Genomic DNA, 9,355 nt, shown 5'->3' with positions numbered 1-9,355 from the left:
ATATATATAATATAAGTCATTATACATATACAGACTCTAACTCTCTTTGTCATCTTAGACTCAACAACATTAGAATACATTAGGGACACGACCCTTAAAACATAAGACATAACTATACAATCTTTAAACATTTTACATTAAGACATGAGTAGGGAATCCTTGGAACTTAAGGACCACTTTCCTTGAGCTTGGGAATCATATATCAAGCTCCTCAATCATAGACATCCTTTAAGCATCCATAACCTACACTTTGTGTAAAAAGCAGAGAAGAATAGGATTAGTACAAGAATGCACTAAGTATGGCAACCATGCAAAAACATGCATTTAAAAGGAACATTTTCTTGAAATTATACTTCATGTCATTTTGAGTAAATGTTTATAAAACCTTTAAACAATAGAATTTATATCATTCATATACATCATATAAACATATTCAAAGGCCAAAAATTTCATAGGATCACATATAAGATTTATTACATTTTTGAGTCACATTACAGTGAGCTCTTGTTTCCTTAATAGTGAGCTAATTTCCCTTTTATTCATTAACTTCCCAAGTAACCCTCTAGTGATACTTGGTGCAATGCATCACCTTATGGCCACAATAAAACATACATATCATCTACACAAGACAACACATACCATCATAGAAGTATAGTACAACATAGACTTAGGTAAGTCAAAACTATTAGGACATTGCACTGAACTCCTAGTCATTATGCACATATACTTATTTTACTTCACATAGAACCTTATAAGACCTAACTCATGCCCCCAACCTATGTCTACTAGTGCAATGTATATGTAAGGCCCCATAACCTCAGACATACTAGTAAATCTATCATGAGGCCACAAGCCTTTACATCCAAGTCATATGTAAACATAGTAAGAGGAGACCACTTCATTTATGTCAAGCAAGACCTTCATCTTATAGTCAACAAGGTCAACATCATGCATAAAGACTCATATCATGCACCTCTTCATAACAAGTAGACAAATACTACAATGTCATGCATAAAGAACACATACATAGTGACATGCATTAGAACACCTTCCTAGAACTCCCTAAGGAGCTATTTGTGCAATGTCTAGATGGGTTCATTACTTCCACTTATCCTAAGTAACCTCCCTTAAGTCATTCTAATTAGGGTCCTAGTCATTTACTTTCATTGTCCATTTTACTTTAGGGAAACTATAGCCTTAACTAACATAGACCATGTGATGCTAAACATGGAATACGGTACCATAAAACCCCACACCGAGAGGAGGTGGTCTACCAGCCAAAGTAGAACCAAATGTGACATAGCTTTCTAGGTGGATCCACTAGCTAGTATCCTATGGTGGAAACATAGTTATGGAACTTGGGGGTACATGTGAAAACCCTCTTTATGCCAATATTATGCATTGTAGTTATTCACTTATGAAACATCACTCTAACACCTTTTTGGGTCATGAGGCTATCCACCCCATGAGGTTTATTGTGACCTACCTTCCTACCATAAGAAAGGGCATACACTCATATTCAAGTTCACTCGGTGCTAAGTTAAGTTCCCTTTATTTAAAACCTTTATTATATTTTTACTTTATAAAACATAGGTTTAGGAGAGTCATCCCCTCACATGCTTAACTCATAGGTCATAGATGGAAGTTCATCAACCTAAATCATGTAAAGAATCCCTTCACATGAACATAGCATATGTAAAGCATCATCTAGTTTAAGGTACACATGAACACACCATTCAAGTACCCTCTATTGACTAGGTCTTCATACATGTGTGTGTGTATACATATATGTGAGCAAACCTTTCACACAACACATTAAGTCACACATATTCATACATACATATTCATACATATAGAAACCAAAACTAGAACTATCCTATCAAGGTACACATGTGCAATGCATAGGCAAAGTCCCATACCCTTTCCCATACTAGTACACCTATCAAGTCATCCTAGCTAAGGAAACACATATCATGATTTCCTAAACATCATCTTACCATGCATAGTAATATACACTAGTGAATATGAGAACTACCTTTCATTTAGACACCATGACCTATACTACTTGTAACATGCATGTAAAGTGAGTGTGTGTGTACATTGGTCAACATGATCACATAATGGCTATAAACAACATATTGAGTCAGCCACCCTCTTAGAACATAATACTCTATCAAGCATAAACCACACAACACACAATAGCATAGGAGACAAGTCAACTTCATATTACACTTAAGACTCCTAACATGTGCTATTCATGGATTCACATAAGGGTTATAGGTAAGGGGTTATTAACCATTTTACTCATCAATGTCAGCACCTATACTTTACCCTAACATGGATATACACATGCTCATACAATAGCCATACACCCTAGATCACAACAAGAATAGGAAAGTAGGCAGAATCTTCTCATAGTATCATCATAAGCACATGTTCATATATTCATCAATTTGCCTTCAAGGTCATGGTAAACACATATATAATGACAATAAAGTAAACACCGCCACCATAAATGGACCATACCACACAATGCCATACAAGGCTTCATCAACTACAATACTATAAGGAAAGTAGAAGAGATAACCATTCTTACCAATTTCTCACCCTTTGATCATCATTGATCAATACACCTTGTTCATAAGCAATTCATAAATAGGGCAGTAGCTAAATGTACTTTAATCATAAAAGAAACCATGTACAAGTCGCTACAAGATCATACTATAACATAATACAAGGCATCTCACATGTACTAGGAAGTAGAGAGTCCTAGGTCATCAACTAACCTCCCTAGTTTAGTTCATCATCACCATGTACCAATAATATAAATTTAGAGCAGTATCCAAATAGATATAAATCAAATCTATATCATGCTTCATCTACCCTAGAATTTAGATCACATAATGTTCTTTACAACATTCAAATTGTAGGCTAGAAGAACCTAGATCAATTCATGCTAAGATTCCTTTTCTTTGATCATCAAGAATTCATACCCACAATCCATTAATATCATCAATATGAGGCAGTATATAAGGACAATATAATCTACACGAAATCCTACTACCATTGCTATAACCTTTATATTACAGTGAACATGTTATTTAAGACATCCATGGAAAGTAGAAGAATCATAGGCTAACCAACATTGATAAACATGAAATCACTTATGTACAATTCATCCATAATATCCAATTAAGACAGTAGATACAACCAGCCCTGCACAATCGAATATCCCCATTAAATCATCAAAAGACCAACGTCACAGTGAACACATAATACATATGCTAGTTTTGTTCAAATCTTCATACATGGATTCACATGGATAATTCATCAACGATTCACCATCAATGTACATACTAGATAGTAGACATAAGAATATTAACATAATTGAATCACAATTCGACATGCATTAGATCAAGATCATAAAGTCATACATAGGCTAAATCGAGTTTGTGAAAGAGCATGGGTTCATCATGCAATAGGAATGAAAATAATGTCCAAATCAGTAGATTATCATCAATACATTCATATTATGCTTTTGAAATCAATTTAAGAAAGAATCCATGGCTAGAATGAAGAGGAAGAACTTGATCATATTTTTCTCTTTTAAAACTTTGAGATTAACTCTCTAGATGGAAGGATAACTAGAGATGAAGGATCACCATATTTATCTACATTAACATCTCTAAAAATTCGTGATTCACCCATGGAAATCAGAGCTCCAAGATGTTCTTGAGCTTCACCAACAATGGTGGTTTCTATGAGAATGTTTTAGAGGGAAAAGGTTCAATTCGTGGGAGAGGATTTGGAATGGGTTCTTCACGTGTTAGATGACTTATATACACCCAAAAGTATCTAAATAAACCTATTAGATTCAGGTTAGGACATGGGGTGAATTTTCCATTCACCAAACGCAGGCAATAGGTTGCAGGCCACCATCGACTGAACAATCTACTGGCCGTTGGTCAGTCGATGGGCCATGCATTGGCTTCCGTCGATTGGTCCTTGGAAATTTTTAGGTTGAGACCTGACAAGATAATTACAAGTCGATGAGACCTCACCAATGGGCCGTTGGTTGACCAAATGGTCGTCGTTTGGTCCGTCGATTGACACTGCCAAGGCAGTGTCTCTACCAGCCTTGGGTCCTTCTTGTGGGTCCTTTTGCGGGGCCCTTTAGAAGTCGTACCCGGAAATTTCCAACGTAAATATAAAACTTAACAAGTTTTAGACTTTACACATAAGTTTCACCAAAAACAAACACCTGCAACTCGTCCAACAGGCTAGGCCCCATCAAGACACACGTTGAGCATCTTAAGGGCTATCTTTCGAACGCCTTGGACGTTCTTGGTCGTTTGACCTCCAAACTTCTCAAAACTCCATATACCATGTTTAAACATCATTATAACTCATTTTAATACTTAATAATCTCATGACATATAGTCTATAGACCCCCTATCTCATTTTGGGGTCTTACAATAAAGCCTAGATGGATTTTCCTCAAATGTTTCTCAATATGTCAACCTTAAGGATAACAAATTCTCAGGATTAAAAGTCATAATTGTCATATAATTCTACAAAATTTACTCCCTCTTTCCATGCGTGGTATGCTTTGCAAATCTGTGTCTGAACTTCTTATTGAGTTGTCTATTTTTTTCAAAGTGGTTGGTGCAAAATGTTTGAGCGTAGAGGAGTTGGAATAAATAGAAGCTCAAATACCAAAAACATTGTGCTAGTTAGAAAAAGTGTTCCCTCCTGCATTTTTTGATGTCATGGTGCACTTGTCTATTCATCTACCTGATGAAGCTAAGATTGCTGGACCAATTCAGTATCGATGGATGTATCCAATAGAGATATACCTACACTTTTTGAAGTGTTTTATTGGTAACATGGCTCACCCTGAAGGTTCAATTGTAGAGGGATATTTAGCAGTTGAATGTATTACTTTATGTTCAAGGTATTTGAATACAATAAAGACAAAGTTTAATTGTCCGGAGAGAAATTATGATGGTGGTGTAATTGAATCGGATGGTGGTTTGACAATATTGTGAACCTGGAAAAAGTTTAAAGGGTAGCACACCAGACAAACTTGATTCAAACGATTTGGAGGACGCAAATTACTATAGTTTGAAGAATTGTAATGAAATTCAACCATTCCTCGAGTAAGTATTGATTTAATTTAATAATGTATTTAAACCTTGTAGATATGTTTAATTTAAAATAACATGTAAAACTTCAATTCTTTGTTAGAGAATTTTCACAAATTCATAGTGAGACCTCTCAACAAAGTTCAGATGTGGAGTGGAATAGAAAATTCATTAGTTGGTTATAAAAAAAGGTTAGTAGAAATTAACTGGTTTTCTTAAATCAAGAATGCAATTAAATATTGTTTTCCAAAAAGCTATTTGATGTTGTTAGGTTGCAGGATTATACAAATATGATGATAGTAAGAGAATGAAAGATTTGTTATCTTTATCACGTGGCCCTATGCCATATGTCACAAGATGCAAAGGTCATATTGTATGGATATAGGTTTCATGTGAAAGAGTATAATCCATATCTAAAAACTCAAAATTGTGGAGTGGTTGTAGTAGGTGAGACCGGTGAAGAACAAAACCTTATGAATTATTATGGCGAGTTAACTAAGGTTCTTGAATTACAATTTGTTGGGGGAAGAAGAGTGATTTTATTCCGATGTATGTGGTTTGATGTATATGATCAAAGAGGGGGGTTATAATGGATGAATATGGATTTGTAAGTGTTAACTGTCGACGATATTTGAAAATAAATGAGTCATTTGTATTATCTAGCCAAGCATCACAAGTATTTTATGCTATCTATCATTCCTATGAAGGTTGACACATAGTGCAAAAGGTTCAACCTCGTGATTCTTTTGATAATTTGGAAAAAAGGATGATGACTTAGAAGATTTAGATAAATCTACACAAGTGAAAAGAAAAAGAACTCATTAAGGTTTGGAGCTTTTTCATGCTTTCCTTTACTTTATTTATTTTTGTATGGTAATGATTATTTATAGTATTTCTCTTAAAATTTGTTAATGCACTTGGTTTTTAACGTCACCTTGATCTTACTATAGTAGTAATGGTTCATGCTAGGAACTTATGTTACATGTACATGTATCTCTTTTCTGAATGCGTTTTCAGTTCACATTTATTCTTATGAAAAAATCCCTAACCTATTTGAACTTTTGTTTTGAAGACTTCGCTCTTATTTTTTTGTTATCTAGGTTCACATGAATCCCTCGAAAACTCTGAAGTATGAAATGGGAAAATATTCAAAAATTTCCAAGCATGAACTCATTCAACCAGGTGCCTTAGCAAAATGACTAGGTCAAAGTTCGAAATCTATGAGCACATTCAGAGTTAATGCTTGAATAAGCTAGCAGATAATAGTTACCATGTGCATCCTTGTTTTGAGGAAAAGGAAGGCAATGCTCCCTCCATCAAGAAGTTGAAATGAATCAATACACTTTGACTAGTTATGCAAAGGGTTAGGGACAAAGGTTAAGGATTAATGCTAAAAAAAGGACTATGATTGGCGAAAATAGATTAACTACACCAACTTATAGTCGAAATAAGCCAGTAAAGAAAAGTATCCTGTGCCTCCTGATTTTTATCCAATGGAAGAAAATGACGCCCTCTTTCGAGAAACGGAAGTGACTCGAGATACTCAAAGAAGTGATCATTTGGAAAAGAGTTAGTTTGGTTAATCTGTTTGATCAAGAAATTCTTCTTAACTTTCTCTACTTTATCTCCTTCATATTTTTTTTGTTACTAATTGAAATAAACTTCTTATTTTTGTTGACTTCCATCAAAATTTGCAGGTCCATTTGAATTCGATAAGTCCAAAAAAGTGATTGAAGTGCCTCGAGTTTCCCAAAGAAGTGATACTGCAATTTTATTTTATTTGTGCAACTTCTTTTTGTTAGTTGAATTGATGTCCTGGTTGTTTTTTACTTGCACTTAAATTTGCAGGTCCATTTGAATCTCGAAAAGCAAAAAAAGTGGTTGGAGTGGCTCAAGGTTCTAAGGGAAATCAAACTAGTAAGTATTTTCTTGCTGTTACATGTAAAGCAACAAAAAGATTATCTATGACTTGCTTTCCTAGGAAATAGATTTGTTAGAATGCTTTTATTCCCATGTATTTTGGTTGAGTTTTGTTATAAATGATTGATTTATGTTTTAAAAGTTATAAGTTATAGCTATCCGACATTCTGTGACGAATTGACCTCAAATTGTTTTTTTTTTAAAAACAGATGAAGAATGTGATGAAGATTAAACGTCTTGTTGAAGAACTGTGGAGCCAGCTGAAAAGAAAGAATAAATTATTATTGTGTTTTAGATCTAGAGACATTTTAACCTATATAAGCAGTTATGTCATTTTCTCAATTTTAGGATTCGATAGACGCCGAACATGTGTGTTTTATAATATTTATGTCGAATATCTATGTTGTTTAGATCTTATGTTGAATATGTTTCTTAGATATTGTGTTGAACACATATTTATATTTAAGTTTTTCAGTATGTTTTCGTTCATTGCAAAAAAAGTTATTAAATCTTATATTAAATATATTAGGGCTTATGCCAAATAAAAAGATATTCAGATCCGGAATTGCTTGAGGATAAACACTATTTTATTTGAAACTAAATTTGTGAAACAAACATGATCGTTAAATTTATTAAAATCAACGAATGTAATAAAAAAAAGAATCTGACCACTGAACATACTTGTAACGACTAGAAATTTTTGTTTTACTTCAACGTACTAACGATCAAATGACCATCAACGAAGGGAATTTGTAGCCATTGTTAGTAAATGTGGCGACCAGATTTATGGTTGTCGCTAAGTAATATCTAACTACCGGCTATGCAATCCGGTCGTTAACCTTTAACGACAGAGCTTTTAACGACCGGTGACGACCAATTTTTTTCTGATCGTTATAGACCTTTAACGACTGCATATGAATTTTTAATGACCGGGTTTCTTTTCATTAAAAGTCTGAATATGACTTATTCTTGAAAAAAGAAAGTCAAATCTCAATGGAGATTTATCTCTTTATATTGTTGGTGAGTGATTGAAGTTGCTAGATGACCTGATGAAACTAAATCCAATATTCTTTTCCCCTCCCAATAGATATGTATACTATCTATAAATATATCAACATAGAGATATTAATGCTAACCTTAAAAAAGGAAAAACATATTTTTCTTCTTTTACAAGAAAGTAGGAAAAACGCAAAAAATTATTTTTTCCACCTCGAATTATATAATATAATATAATAATAATAATAATAATAATATATATATATATATATATATGTATGTATGTATGTATGTTGTCACCAGATCATGCTGGCATCTTCAACCTCTCGAACAAAGAAAAGAATTATGTACTTGTGCATATTACTATTATATATATTGAAATGTGATAAATTAGGATGACCAAGGGTAAGGTCTTAAATATTTTCATTTTCAAGGGTAGTATAGTCAATATATCATGCAGATTTTCTTAGCAAACCATTTGTACCTCTTCATATTCTTCCAGAACGTTCTCCCTCTTTCATGAATCGATCATCTTCTTCCTTTTATTACTCTATCTAATAAAAAAAAAAATTGATGCAATCCTATGATATTTTCATATGATCATCAGGCTACCACCATTTTCAGATATGCTTACTCTCCCCCTCAATGTTCTTCGACTTCATCTTCTTCTTTGTGTTTCTCTTTCCCCCTTTATCAAGGTTTGCCAAATTTCTTTTTGTTCTCTTTCAGTTTTGTAATTCATGGCTAAAATTAATGTTAAGGTGTGTTAATTACAATATTTGGAATCACATGAAAATCACTTACAAATATACATTTTATGTTTATAGGAGGTCGAGGCTTCCTCTGAATAAGCGGCTCGTACTGTCATTTTTCATTCTAGGATTAACTGGGTAAGTTTTATATTTTGGATTTGTTTTATTAATTTCCATAAAATTGTCTTTGCTCGGATGTTCTTGTCTTTGCCAGCAATTTTATGGAAATTAATAAAACAAATCCAAAATATAAAACTTACCCAGTTAATCTTAGAATGAAGAATGACAGTTGAGCCGCTTATTCAGAGGAAGCCTCGACCTCCTATAAACATAAAATGTACATTTCTAAGTGATGTTCATGTGATTCCAAATATTGTATTTAACACACCTTAACATTAATTTTAGCCATGAATTATAAAATTGAAAGAGAACAAAAAGAAATTTGGCAAACCTTGATAAAGGGGGAAAAGAGAAACACAAAGAAGAAGATGAAGTCGAAGAACATTGAGGGGGAGAGTAAGCATATCTAAAAATGGTGGTAGC

General features: G+C 33.5%; 1 long non-coding RNA gene across 2 annotated transcripts; it reads left to right on the top strand.

The window, feature by feature from the left end:
* The first annotated feature begins 4,443 nt into the window (after nucleotides 1-4,443).
* On the top strand, nucleotides 4,444-6,388 carry LOC114076172. 2 transcript variants are annotated; one of them, XR_003577009.1, is made up of 3 exons: nucleotides 4,444-5,159; nucleotides 5,248-5,335; nucleotides 5,416-6,388. It is a non-coding gene; the product is annotated as an uncharacterized LOC114076172 (long non-coding RNA). The 2 variants fall into 2 exon arrangements; XR_003577008.1 differs by having other exon boundaries at nucleotides 5,248-6,388.
* The last annotated feature ends 2,967 nt before the right edge of the window (nucleotides 6,389-9,355 follow it).

Source organism: Solanum pennellii, chromosome 2 (genome assembly GCF_001406875.1).
Source record: "Solanum pennellii chromosome 2, SPENNV200".
NCBI classification, from domain to species: domain Eukaryota; kingdom Viridiplantae; phylum Streptophyta; class Magnoliopsida; order Solanales; family Solanaceae; genus Solanum; species Solanum pennellii.
This window is presented reverse-complemented; position numbering and strand designations above follow the sequence as displayed.